We start from the raw sequence: 14,774 nt of genomic DNA, 5'->3' as shown, positions 1-14,774 counted from the left end.
ATATACAAGAAAAACCCCAGACACACTTCACATCAACACTTATGAGCAACGATCAATTACGCTGAACAGTAAAACTACAAAAGATAAATAAAAAACGAAGAGTCACACAAATGGGAGCGCTCTAAGTAGGCATGGGCGGAAAATCCGTTCCGCTAGCGGATTTTGCGGATTTTCGGGAAATCCGCAATCCGCGAGATTTGCGAATCTCCCGCAAAATCCGCAAATCCGCGAGCAGCGGATTTTGCTCGCACTGCTCGCACTGTTCGCGTGAGTTCGCGTGAGTTCGCGCCCCGCGAATAAGTGCAAAATTGCAGAAATACGATTTTAGCAAAACTGAAAGTAACTACTTACCAGGTTCAAAAGTTCAGGCTCATCATTAGTAGCCATTTCCTGTAGTGCTTCCTGAGGGGCCCCTCCAGAGTTCAGTTGCCAGTTGAAACTATTATGTGACCCTGCTCTGAACCTCAGAATAGTTACACATATGCCACAAAGGTCCTGAATTACAGCTAAGGGAGACAAGCAGGAGCCAGGCTGGAAGTTAAAATCCATTAATCAGCCCCTAATTCATTATTGTCAGTTGGGGCAGGGCAGGTGTTGTAACTAATTTTGCAACAATGAAAGCACTTAGCAAGTGCAAAAGATCACTAATCAGGGCGCACTAAGGAAGCAGGTGCCAGCTAAAAAAATATTCTGTGACACATTAATCAGCCCCAAATTAATTCAGGTCACTTGAGGCAGGGAAGGTGTGCTTTGCTTTGCCGAAAATAATGTACACTGGACAACCAGAGGGTGTGGTGATGAAACAGAGGGTGGCATGGGTGGGCCAGAGGGTGGCATGAGTAGTCAGAGAGTGGCAGTGGTGACAGAGAGTGGCAGTGATGAAGAAGAGTGTCCCAAACAGGCTGGACACGTAGAAACAACAAGTTCGCGAAACTTGCGACCCGACAGGTAAGTTCGCAATTTGCGAAAGTGTACAAAACCCTCGCGAACTGGCAGAAACACGGGCGAACACAAAAAAAAAAAAATCCGCAAATTCGCGGGAATTCGCGGATTTTGCGGATTGCGAATCCGCAAATCCGCAAAATTCGCGAACGCGAGATCCGCAAAATTCGCTCATGCTTAGCTCTAAGCATTTATTTATGTGAAACCACCCACTCTATAATCAAGCTACAATCACTCCTCATATAACGTCTACACAACAGCAAATTGAACCCTAAGCAAACATCACCTGTCCTATTCTGTTTCCCACACAATCCCATACAGATACTTGCTGTTACAAAACTATACTAAATGTGAACTGTAATCTAACTATTTACAATCAAGTCTTGTAACTGAAATCCCAATTTTAGCAGGGATGTGGCTGACTCTTGCAGATGTGCTGCTGAAGCAGACCTCCAGTGAGTGGATAGGAAGGTGAGAGGGAGGCGAATGGACTGTGGTACCACTGGCTGGGCTAAGGGTAGGCATCTGTGTGTATGCCATCTGGCTCTGCTGCAAAGCACGGATGTGTGCTCCTTTACTTCAATATATCCAAACCTTCAACATGGCATTCGGTAATGTTCCTGGGAGATAGTAGGATGTCACGAGTCATTCACCCAAAGGCCCTTCCATCAGTCCTCTCCTTTGCCAGGCGCAGGACATTGTGTTTTTTCTATTTTTTTATTGGACCATACGGCCAGTCACATTTCTATGTGGTGTCAAAGTGCAGAATGGACCTGAGCGCGGTGCATCCTTAAAAGCTCTTCAGTGCTTTCAGTCATGGATATCTTGATTGCCCAATTGCGGCTGTTTCTGGAGTGTGGCATTCCCTGCATCCATGGCAGCTATTAAATGTCTTAACTGAAGCAAGGAGTAGCAATGGTAATTGTGAGATTGGCCGGTGCTAGACAAGGTGAAGGTGCCCCCAACTCCCTTCTGTCATCCAAGGTTCATGTTGTATATCAGCAGCCATGGGAATCTCATGTTCCTATCACTGCTTCACTCTTCCTGGTCCTGAGTGGTCTCCCTAGACACGGTGGGATCAGATACAGCAGCTGTGGCAGTGGCCACGGGGGTTGGTGTCTATGGGCTCGATGCAGGACGACACTTGCGGCAGTGCCTTGGATAAATGCAACACACGTAACAGTGGTTATGGTGAAAGAGGGTCCTGGGGTGTTAGGTCCACTTCCAACATAGTTTGGTGTTTGGCAATATTGAAGTGGTGGTAGTAGCTGGTGATTGAAATAACCTGCTCTTCCTTTGCCTTGTTGGTGGTGGTGCACAGCTAGTTGACACCGGTTCACTGGTGACAAATGTAGGAAGAGTAAGTGTATATTAACCCTGGGTGGTAAACTCCACTCCGCTCACGGAGTTTGCAGAGTTTCCCGCACTCCGCGTTACGCGGAGCTCGCAGAGTTCCAGAAAACTCTGCTTTGCGCAGCGGAGCAGAGTTTTTTCCTCGCTAGCGTTCACTAACATCAAATTGGCAAGTACAAGTGAGGAAAATCCGCCTCCAGGCGAGTTTTTTTCTCGTTCACCAACATCAAGTTGACGAGTGCGAGCGTGGAAAATAAACCTCCTGGCGAGATTTCTCAATGCGGGGGTCAGGGTTCTCATTGCAAGTGGTCGCGTATGCTCGCGACCGCTCGTGTTGAGAAACTACCCGTTCGCGTTGAGAAAGCTGCTGCTCGAGTAAAAATCTACTTGAGCGGCAGAAAAGGTAAGCTTGCGCTCTGCATGGTGCTGTTCTCAATGATTGCACAGTGCTGACAAGCACCCGGCACTGTGCAATCACCGCAAACGGCATTTTGCTACCGTACTCTGTCGCTTGCAGAGCTCCTTATAGTGCGACTGAGTGTTTTTTTGCACTTTCTTTCATTTCTTTTTTGATGCTTTATTTTTACTTCCTATTCTTCTTTTCTTTTTCTATTTCTTGCTTTCTTTCTCTCTTGCCTTTTTACTTTCTTTCTTTCTTGTTTTCTTTCTCTCTTGCCATCTTTCTTTCCTTCTGTTTTGCTTTCATTACTTCTTTAATTTTTTCTTGTTTTCATTCCTTTTATCTGTTTTCTTGCTTTCATTCCTTCTTTCTTGCTACCGTTCATCCTTGCTTGCTCCCATTCCTTCTTTCTTGCATTCTTTCTTTCTTTCTCTCCTTTTTCTCACTTTTTCTTTCCTTCTCCTTCTTTTTCTATCTTTTCTATCTTTCATTCATTATTTTGGTCTTTTTTACTTTCTCTCTTTCTTTGTCTTAATTTCTGTTACTTTATCTCTTTCTTTCCTGCATTTATTCCTTCTTTTCTTCTTTCCTGCTTTCTTTCATTCTTTCTTGTCTTCTTTCTTTTTTACACTCCTTCGTTCTCTTTCATTCTTCCCAGCCTTCCTTCTTTTTTGATTCTATCTTCTGATCTTTTTCTTTCCTTCCCTCTTTTTTCTTTTTCTTCTATCTTGCCTTCCTTATTTCTTGCCTTCTTTATGTCTTTCGTTCTTTCTTACTTGACCTCTTTCTTTCCTTCTTGCCATCTTTCTTTCCTTCTTTCTTGACTTCCTTCTTTCCTCCCTTTTTTCTTCTTTCTTTCTTTCTTTTTTTCTTTATTTCTTTCTTTCTTTCTTTCTCAAAGTCAGGCAGCCAATAGCAAAACAATAGGCTTTTTTAGGTTTGGTTTGCCAAGAACTTTTGATTTAACTAAAATTATGTGTTTTACATAGTTACTAACATAGGTTTCTAGCTACACTTCATCCAATTGTCCGTGGCAGTATCATTCACAGTTTTCTCCAATCCGCTTAAGCAGGCATCAAGAGGCAATACATTATCCCACTTCTGCCATTGGCTGACTTCACTATGGTTTACGCGGCATCTAGCCCTGTCACAAGGAGCACATCCACACACAAAATAGTTCCTTTCTGAGCCAGGGTGTACAATAGGAATTAGTGCTTTTTCAAGACCCCAAACATTTTTTTGCCTTTAGTCATTTTTTCTTTTTGTTTAGATTGAAAAACTTCTGGTGGCTTCCCAAACAATAATGTTTTGCAAAAACCATGACAAAACAAAAGAAGAATTGCCATAAGGCGGGCAGACAATGCCAAATCTATTGACATTGACAATGCTTGTTTTGGTACAGGGCCACTGTTTTTGGTGCCTCTGGCTATTTTATGTCACAGTACCACACTGAGTGGAAACCAGGTAAGCTGTCAAAAGTAACGCTGCATCTCAGCAGTAAGAGGTACTTTGAGTGAATTGCTGAGAGAAAATGGCTAAATTGGACACCTGTCTGCTTCTTTTTGGACGGCTACATTATGGAAATTAAGTACAGTGGCCCGGGCCAACTCTTGCAGTCACACCCCTCTCCCACGCATGGCCTAGATTGTTTCTATCTGTCTGCGATTTATGAAACCAATGTTTGTTTTGTGATGTCGCTTCATACTTACTGTATAATCTTGGGGATAGAGCTCCTTTGAATAGTACCTAGCTTCTGTTCGTTACTGCAACAAATTACAAACGCTCAGAGTACTGTTGTCAAATGCACTTGGGCTCAGATAGATGAAAAAAATTACTTTTTATTCCTGCAACAATGTTACACTGTACTTTCACAAACTTCTTTGCAAAGCTTTAGAGCAGTCTGTACAGTGACTTTGCAAGCTCGTCTTTTCTAGGCGGTGGCTCATTTCGATGACAAGAGGGTACACTATAGAGACGTGATCGCACCTCTTTATACTCCCTAAAACAATTTAGGAAGTAAAATCACCCGGCATACTAACCATAGAGGGGATAGGATATATGTATACTGTCTTTACTGAAAACTCAAGGCAGGAGCATTTTTAGAGGTGATTGGAAACTGGCATGCACAGCCAGCTGTGAAAATAACCGAGGTTACCATATTTATTTTCCTGTGGGTAATATAATCACAAGCAGAGCTAACTCTACTTGCCAGTAAATGCTTTCCTGTCTCTGATTAATGAGTATGAGGATTGCCGAACAGGGTTACTTGCGCTTTCACTGCAACTGCAATCCTCACTCCAATAAATGGGTTCATTTAAACCTCGGCGCTTAGGTTGGACACAGAAAGTCCTCTGTGCAACTAGCCTCCGAGCTCGCTACTTTTTGGAGCCTGATTTAGCGTTCATCTTTCAAAATGAGGCATCATGGGCACAGATGTTTTTGTTTACCATTTGTAATGTGTTTACCTTTCATTTTGCCATCAGCAAAGTGCGGGTGCTTAAAAGCTTATGCAGTAGGGCTACCTCTTGTAGTGCTCGTCTCCCTACCGCTGCGGCCCTGAAATTAAGGAGGTGCAGGTGAGGCCCTCAGCCAAGGTGAGGTCCTGCCTTTGCTCTTGTAGTATGAGTGTCCACTTCAGTGGCGTAGCCAGGGGGAAAGGAGGACAGAGGGGGCGGTCCGCCCCTGGCGGCACGAAGTTTGGGGGCGGAAGTCGGCGCGCCCCGTCTCTTACCTGTGGTCACCAGCCCCCCTCTCAGATTTGCCCACAGTGGGAGGAAAACGCAGGGGCCGCCCCCAGGGGCCTAAAGAATAGGGTGACCAACTGGCATGGTCCAAATTCAGGATAGTGAGTGTAAAAATTCAGGACAAAGGGTCAAAATTCAGGACAAAAATTCAGGACAGGGAGTCGAAATTTTGGACAAAACTTCGGGTCAAAAGCTAAGATTTACAGACACATCAGAGGAGGTCACGCAATAGTATATAATTAATCCCATCCATATCCAAACATATCTAACAATGTGCAAACCTATCCACCATGTATCCTTCCATCCATCATTTCACTCATCCATCCATCCCTCCATCCACACTTTCACTCATCCATCCATTCACTCATCCATCCAGCCTTTTGGCCTTTCACCCATCCAGCCATCCTTTCACTTACTCATCCATCCACCCAGTCACTCATCCATCCACCCATTCACCCTTTCAGTCATCCATCCATCCTCCCATTCTCTCTCCATCGACCCTTTCAAATAGCCATCCTTCTACTCAATCACTCATGAATCCATCCATTGACCCTATCAGTCATCCATCCACCCTCGCACTCCTTCACTCATCTATCTATCCTTTTGCCATCTACCCTCCCTTTTACTCACTCATCCATCTTTACATCTGCCCTTTCACTCATCCGTCCATCAATTCACCCTTTCACTTATCAAGTCATCAATTCATCCATCATTTCACTCATCCATCCACCCATTCACTCGCCCATCACCCACCCTTTCACTCATCCCTCCATCCATTCACTCATCCATCCACGCTTTTACCCATCCATCTACCCTTCCACCATAACATCTATCTTTTTACCCTTTGTCTTATCCATCCTTCCACGCACTCATTCATCCATCCTTTCTCTCATTATCCATCCATTCACCCTCTGATTCATCCATTCACCCTTTCACTAATCTATCCAGCCATCCACCCATCCCTTCACTTACTCACTCACCCACCTTTTCATTTTAATTATGAACTGAGCCTTTGTCTGCAGAGTTGGAGACAGAAGAGTTCCATAAAGAACGTCACCCTTGCTCTGGTTCCTAAAGCAAGGGGTGGGGCGTGGAAGGGTTCATTATGCCATTGCACATAGGCAATCAGATTCATGAGTCATGCATGATGCACAGTGCCTGGCCATGAGGTGACTGTGACATGGTTTTGTTTCCAGGGCTTTAAGTGGGAAGCCTTTGACCCCAGTGGAATGAACTACACGTATCCTTTGGCATGTGCAATTATGCACACAGTGCACCATAAAGCCCCCGTCTCACCTTTTATTTTTCACAATAACCAATATAAACAAGCACTGGCGTTGCCAATAGGTCTCGCAGTAGGAAAGTTGGAGCTATTACAATTGCAAATAACAATGCCTTTTTTTTTTCATTTAAAAAAAATAAAGAGCTTTGTCATTTACAAAAGCAATAGCTCCAACTTTCCTACTGCGAGACCTATTGGCAACGCCAGTGCTTGTTAGCCATGTTGCACAATAGTGCAGCGTTTTTTAGGTCTCGCCTGTCGATGCGCATGCGCATCGAGCAAGCGAGAGTATTGGGACTTATCCACTCTTTTCCGAACTTGCAAGGAATCGTGGCGATTCCTTGCAGTGCCCGTGACTTTTAAGCTCAATGCGCATGCGCATTGAGCTTAAAAGCGCGTGCACGTCCGTCTTGGTTTACCCGCTCCGCCCCCTCCCCTTCCCGCCGTGTCGCATTTCTCCTCCCCCCTCCCCTCTCTTCCCTCCGTCTTGTTTGTTATTTTACCCGCTCCGCCCCCTCCCCTTCCCGCCGTGTCGCATTTCTCCTCCCCCTCCCCTCTCTTCCATCTCTGCCTCTGTAGGTCCTGAGGTTAAGAACCTAGGTTACTTGACATGTGTTGCCAATACATTTCACAGTTATAAGTTTACGTTTCTGATAAATAAATAATCACCAAAACACTACCCCTTATATAATTTTAATGAAAGACTAAGAAATAAACGGGCGTATATATTATACTCGCCTATACTGTGAAAGTCGTCATTTGTTAACAACGTGCCAATTAGATACTCACACCACTTACTAATGGCGCCCGTTGTGGATATTGTGGATATATATATTTGCAATATGTGTTTCACTGTACAAAGTCACATCATGGTTCACCTTTTCCTTTACGACTGTCCGTTTAAGTCTGCCCCGGCAGGTCCTTGTTCCCGCCCCCTTCCGCGCTACGATTGGCTCCCTCCATACACGTCACAGCCCCTGTGATCAGCTATTTCCTGGTTCTGTATCACTGACGGCCCACCCTTCAGAAAGCCATCCAAACCCGATCGGCTGCCGGATTCACTCTGTACCCGAGCCACAATCCGATCAGGTATGTGCTCCGGTCACAGGCCCCTGTAAGTCCTTGACTACGGCCCACTGCTCTCCGTCCTCTGCTAATTCGTCCCTTCCTCCCGCAGGTTCTGCCCCCAACCCCCGGACGCCTCAAATGCCACTACAGGAAACGTACTAAGACAGTGCTCGATTCACCGACCACGTCTTGTGCATTCGGCAAGTTAGTATTGTTACCGGTATACCCTTTGCAACCACCCGAGTACCCCGGCACTCTCTTACAACCCTTTCCTTTTTCCTCCAGATTGACTCGAAGACACCCCTACCCCTACCGCGCATGATTGCTCCTAATAATTCAGAAAACCTTCAATCCTTCAGGTGTGACCAGCCGTGACCTCCTGTAATTGTGCAATTCCTGCCAACCGTAGTGCTTTGAGCAGGGTTCTTCCAACCCCCCGCCTCCTTTCCCCGCTTGCGCCCCTACAGCTGGCGTTCGCTACAATCCAGCCCTTGACTGTCTGTCCAGCACCTTCAAGTGCACGCGCCCCCCCAGCCCGCCTCAAGCAAATAACACGTGCCCACCCGTATTACACTGTTGTGCCTCTGGGCATGTCACTCGAGCTGGCCGTCCCAGATCATTTCGCACCATTCAAGCGCTCCCCCCCTCCCCTTTTTTCACTCAATTTGTCACACGATCTGAATACCCCCAGATAACTATGGGGGCACTAGACCAAACATTTACACAAGTACCTTTACGTACCATAGTACCCAGGTAGAGCAGGATACGAGCTCCTACATTTATGTACCTCGGTTCCAATCGCCACTACACATCCTTTACCATCCCAACTGCGACCACCCCGGTTGGTCAGTCCTTCCCGTAGACTACCCACCAGCTGCTTACCTTAGATCTCACTTAGGAATCATGAGCCCTTGAGTTCTTAGACCAACTTTCTCTGTTACACCTTGTGCTTCGCACTGCGCTTGCCTCTCTGACCTCTCCTTTCCCTCCCGCAGGACCTTCTAAACCATACAACCCTGTCCAACTGCTTTAGCCATTTTAAATCAGTATTTTCCCTTTTTTACCTGTTTTTTGCTTACTTCATAACAATAAAAATCTTAAACGCGGGATAGCTAATGAACACTTGATTTCTTTTGTTCCCACTTCCGGGTTGGTTTCTTTAACTACCGGCTTCCCGCGGCTGTGGTTACCACTGGGATTCAACCCGAGAACTCACCCTCAACCCCTCACCCTCACTCACCCTCAACCCCTCACTCACCCTCACCCACCCTCACCCACCCTCACCCACCCTCACCCACCCTCACTCACCCTCACTCACCCTCAACCCCTCACCCAGTGCAATAGGTCTCGAAGCATTTGAGTTAGAGCTTTTAGAAATGTTTATGGCTTTTTTTTTTTAATTCTTTAGCATTGGCTACAGGAAACAAAAATGCTAAAGATTTACAAAAAAAACCATAAACAATTCTAAAAGCACTAACTCTAATGCTGCGAGACCTATTGCATTTCCAATGCTTGTTTAACTTGCAGGCACGTTGTGTGCCACTTGGCTAAAAAAAAAACAAAACATTATGCTCAACCTTTGTATAGACGAATGGGTAGGAGTGGGGAAATGGATAAGGCGCTACTGCCGGAACTGGGGAGCAGGTTCCAATGACGCATTGCCTCAACATCCTGTGATTCTGGGCAAACCACAGAACTTCCCCTGGATAGAAAAAAAAATGACTGAACATTTGTAATGTGAATGCAGCTTATGTAAAGCTCACCGATAGCTTCTGGATGGGTCGGTTGAGCACCGCAACAGTGTTTAATACTTCAATATACAATGTGAATAGTCACACCGGTAGGAGGGCGATGATCAATAGTTGTGTTGGTAATTACTTTTTCAAATTAAGCAACGGACGCCATACAACATACGGATGACATTATGCGAAAATGTCTACATCACCGCCAAGAGACTCACGTTCTGGGATACATTACCAATGAATCTATCACCTCTTATTTTTTGAACTACAACAGTTTTGGCGACGCTTGGCTAGACATAACATGGTGTCAGAGATAGATTAAAACCCCAAACACAAACTCAAATCGACGTGTAAAGCAGCTTAGGTGAGGAGTAACGGCAGGGAAAGGTTGAAATGTTGTGTCTAAGCTGACTGGGAAGACACACGTTACACCCTGCGGGCAATGTGGACAAAGGAAAAACTGCTGAAAGACTTGTGCTGCGAAGAAGGAAGGAGATTCAAAATGGCAAGAAGGCTGAGATAAGTGTTTTACGTGACGATGCAGTGAAGTGGAGGAATTGAAACGCAAATGGTAAGGATAGCACAGCTGGGAGTTTAGCATATGAGCGCAGATCCAGAGTAAAAAAGAAATCGGACAGTTAATTGACGAAAGCTGTCGCGTTAAAAAAAAAACAGCTGTAAGGCAAGCGAGCAGCGTAATGTAATTGTAGCACTGTTGGAAAGAACACACATACATTAAACTGTTGCGCAGCTTAAATTTGAAATGTAAAGTATGGCATGTCCAAGAGCAAGTGCCATAAGCGCAGTGGAAAAGGCATGCAGAGCGAGCAGCAAACCGTTGATTTATTGTCACGAAGAAACTAGAGTGCTGCGTAGGAAATAAATCGATGTCACAAGCGCAAGTGGATAACGAGCCAGAGTGAGCAGTGAGGAGTTATTTTATGTCACGCTGTAAGGAGAGTGCAGTGTGAGAAAAGACTTGGTGTCTTAAGCTCTGGAGAGGAACGGGACAGAGCGAACAGCACGCAAGTGAAAGGGGAAGCGGAGCGAGCTGCGAGCTGTTCTTTTGACGTCACGCATTGAGGAGAGTGCTGCGCATGAAAAGTCTCAGTGGCTGATTTGACTTTTAATTAAAGCAGTGTGGTTAACAGCAAATGTGTAAAGACTAACCAGACGTTGAGAGCCAAATAAAGTAAAGTAAAACAACCTACTTACAGTAGAAGCTCACTCTGGACGGCAGTTAAAAAAAAAAGACGCGAGTGGTGCGCGCACAAGAGTGGCCGGGAAACTGAAGTGAAGAGAGTGCGATATTATAGTGAAAGGGGTTGGTGCCTAGGGAGGGCAGGGGCTTGACAGAGTGAAAGTAACTAAACATGAATTGACTAGGAAGGCTTCAAAAGGTGTCGGCCATTTTGAATTGGTGAAACGCTTACATGCAATAATGTACAAGGTTAGTAACAGTGGCGACTGAAAGTCGAAGCCCTTTAATGTGCTGTGATTAGGGGAGGAGAAGCCGCAGAGCGCACGCTGGGCGAAGCCCTTTGATGTGCTGTGCGGCCGTGAATGCGCGTGCTTGTTTGGTCACGTGATTCACGTGAACTTAATGAAAACCGCAGCGCAAGAAGCCCTTGGTTTGACGAGGATTTCAAGCACTTGAATTCTTGCTCCGCTCAATGCGCTTGCGTGCATTGATAGGTCGCGAGACCTAAAAAGGAGAAGCACCGAGTCTCTTCCCACTGTGAGAGGCTCGGTGGACAGGGTGAACCACGAGCAGGCAATATTGTACCGACCTGGCTTAAGAGGTAGAGAGGTGCGCACAGTCTCAATACCAGGTGGGGATGCACAAATCTTGCCACGACTAGTCGAGCACCAATTAGCGGGAACAGTGCTCCTGCTACAAACATGCCACACTGAGTCACCATCTTTATTATGAAACAATTACTTAGGTCCAGTCAAAAGAATGGAAACTGCTTTAAAGTGCCACTGCGGCCTAGATGAAAGGATTAAATAAAAAACAATTAAAAGCCTTTTTATCCTAGCTTCGCGGTCCAGAGAAAGGAACACTGATAACACTGGATTTGTCCAGCAACTAGCCCTGACAGAGAAACTCTACCTGTTTTGCAGGCCTTCATGCTTCCTGTTGGGAGAGCCGACATATCGATATTTAATCTGCACTCCCTTCAGTCTTGGAGTAGCGCCACCAAAGATTTAGGATTGCCCATCTACATTTCCTCACCCTGTAGCACCCATCTGATCATGTCCGAGACTCCCGCGAAAATCCAGGCTACTGTGCCAAACAAGTGAAAGCCCAGGGGAGGGAGGGGCACTGGGGTGGCACCGACATGGTAGATGGTGGCAAAGTGAGCAGGGTAAACCTCCCGTGAAAGAAAAGTCAGAGCAGCAGCAGAAACTGCTGCAACTTCAAAGTATTTTTTTTAAGTATAAAAGTGGGCGCCGTGCACATAAAAAGAGTTAGGCGCATTGCGCCCATGAATTGACTTGTATGTTTTACAATAGGCTCGCATAAACAAAGGCACGCGGCCACCATTCTCAACAAGCATTAGTAAGGTAGCTCATTCGATTAAGCAGATGCTGTAAATACGTGGGCGCAATGCCAATGATTGTACTTCATTTGCACAATAAGCACCATCCCGGGATTTTTACTGGGGAGGTTAATAAAACTAAAAGAAGCCAGAACTTTTAAAGCAGTTAAAGAGAGCAAGAGCCACAGAAAATAAATGTTGTTTAAAGATTAAGACAAATAAGAGCTCCAGCACCTATTTGTATACAGAAACAAGCATTGGAAATGCAATAGGTCTCGCAGCATTAGAGTTAGTGCTTTTAGAATTGTTTATGGGTTTTTTGTTGTAAATCTTTAGCATTTTTGTTTCCTGTAGCCAATGCTAAAGAATTACAAATAAAAAAAGCCATAAACAATTGTAGAAGCTCTAACTAAAAATCCTCCGAGACCTATTGCACTGTGTGAGGGTGAGGGGTTGAGGGTGAGTGAGGGTGAGGGTGAGTGAGGGTGAGTGAGGAGTTGAGGGTGAATGAGGGGTTGAGGGTGAGTGAGGTGTTGAGGGTGAGTGAGGGGTTGAGGGTGAGTGAGAGTGAGAGTGAGTGAGGGTGAGGGTGAGTGTGAGTTAGGGTGAGTGGTTGAGGGTGGGTGAGGGTGAGGGTGAGGGGTTGAGGGTGAGTGAGTATGAGTGAGGGTGAGTGAGGGGTTGAGGGTGAGTGAGGGTGAGTGAGTGAGGGTGAGTGAGGGTGAGTGAGGGTGAGTGAGGGTGAGGGTGAGTGAGAGTGAGTGAGAGTGAGTGTGAGTGAGGGAGAGTGAGGGGTTGAGGGTGAGTGAGGGTGAGGTGTTGAGGGTGAGGTGTTGAGGGTGAGGTGTTGAGGGTGAGGTGTTGAGGGTGAGGTGTTGAGGGTGAGGTGTTGAGGGTGAGGTGTTGAGGGTGAGGTGTTGAGGGTGAGGGGTTTAGGGTGAGGTGTTGAGGGTGAGGTGTTGAGGGTGAGGGGTTGAGGGTGAGTGAGGGTGAGTGAGTGAGGGTGAGGGGTTGAGGGTGAGTGAGTGAGGTTGAGGGGTTGAGGGTGAGTGAGGGTGAGGTGTTGAGGGTGAGGGGTTGAGGGTGAGGGGGTGAGGTGTTGAGGGTGAGGGCGAGTGAGGGTGAGGGGGTGAGGGGTTGAGGGGGTGAGGGTGAGGGGTTGAGGGTGAATGAGTGAGGGTGAGGCTGAGGTGTAGAGTGTGAGTGAGAGTAAGAGTGAGGGTGAGTGAGGGGTTCAGTGTTAGTGAGGGTGAGGTATTCAGGGTGAGTGAGGGGAAGGGTGATTGAGGCATTGAGAGTTAGTGAGGGTGAGGGGTTGAGGGTTAGTGATGGTGAGGTGTTGAGGGTGAGTGAGGGTGAGGGTGAGTGAGGGGGAGGGGGAGGGGTTGAGGATGAGTGAGGTGTTTAGGGTGAAGTGTTGAGGGTGTGGGTGAGGAGTTGAGGGTGAGGGAGGGTGAGTGAGGGTGAATGGTTGAGGGTGAGTTGTTGAGGGTGAGGGGTTGAGGCTGATGTTTTGAGCGTGAGTGAAGGTGAGATGTTGATGGTGAGTGAAGGTGAGGTGTTGGGTGAGGCGTTGAGGGTGAGTGAGGTTGAGGGTGGTTGAGTGAGGATGAGTGAGAGTGAGGGTGAGTGAGGAGTTGAGGGTGAGGTGTTGAGGGTGAGTGAGTGAGGGTGAGGGGTTGAGGGTGAGTGAGGGTGAGTGAGGGTGAGTGAGTGAGGGTGAGTGAGGGTGAGTGAGTGAGGGTGAGTGAGGGTGAGTGAGGGTGAGTGAGGGTGAGTGAGTGAGTGAGAGTGAGTGTGAGTGAGGGTGAGTCAGGGTGAGTCAGGGGTTGAGGGTGAGTGAGGGTGAGTGAGGGTGAGTGAGTGAGGGTGAGTGAGGGTGAGTGAGGGTGAGTGAGGGTGAGGTGTTGAGGGTGAGGGGTTGAGGGTGAGTGATGTTGATAGTTGTTGAGTGAGGATGAATGAGAGTGAGTGTGAGTGAGGTGTTGAGGGTGAGGTGTTGAGGGTGAGGGGTTGAGGGTGAGGCGTTGAGTGTGAGGGTGAGTGAGAGTGAGGGTGAGTGTGAGTGAGGGTGAGTGAGGGTGAGTGAGGGTGAGTGAGGGTGAGTCAGGGTTTGAGGGTGAGTGAGGGTGAGGTGTTGAGGGTGAGGTGTTGAGGGTGAGGTGTTGAGGGTGAGGTGTTGAGGGTGAGGGGTTTAGGGTGAGGTGTTGAGGGTGAGGGGTTGAGGGTGAGGGGTTGAGGGTGAGGGTGAGTGAGTGAGGGTGAGGGGTTGAGGGTGAGTGAGTGAGGTTGAGGGTTTGAGGGTGAGTGAGGGTGAGGTGTTGAGGGTGAGGGGTTGAGGGTGAGGGGGTGAGGGGTTGAGGGTGAGGGGTTGAGGGTGAGGGCGAGTGAGGGTGAGGGGGTGAGGGGTTGAGGGGATGAGGGTGAGGGGTTGAGGGTGAGTGAGTGAGGGTGAGGCTGAGGTGTAGAGTGTGAGTGAGAGTAAGAGTGAGGGTGAGTGAGGGGTTCAGTGTTAGTGAGGGTGAGGTATTCAGGGTGAGTGAGGGGAAGGGTGATTGAGGGATTGAGAGTTAGTGAGGGTGAGGGGTTGAGGGTTAGTGATGGTGAGGTGTTGAGGGTGTGTGAGGGTGAGGGTGAGTGAGGGGGAGGGGGAGGGGTGAGGCGTTGAGGGTGATGCGTTGAGGGTGAGTGAGGGTGAGG

Source organism: Lissotriton vulgaris, chromosome 5, assembly GCF_964263255.1.
Source record: "Lissotriton vulgaris chromosome 5, aLisVul1.2, whole genome shotgun sequence".
Classification (NCBI taxonomy): Eukaryota; Metazoa; Chordata; class Amphibia; order Caudata; family Salamandridae; genus Lissotriton; species Lissotriton vulgaris.
Note: the sequence above shows the minus strand (reverse complement) of the source record.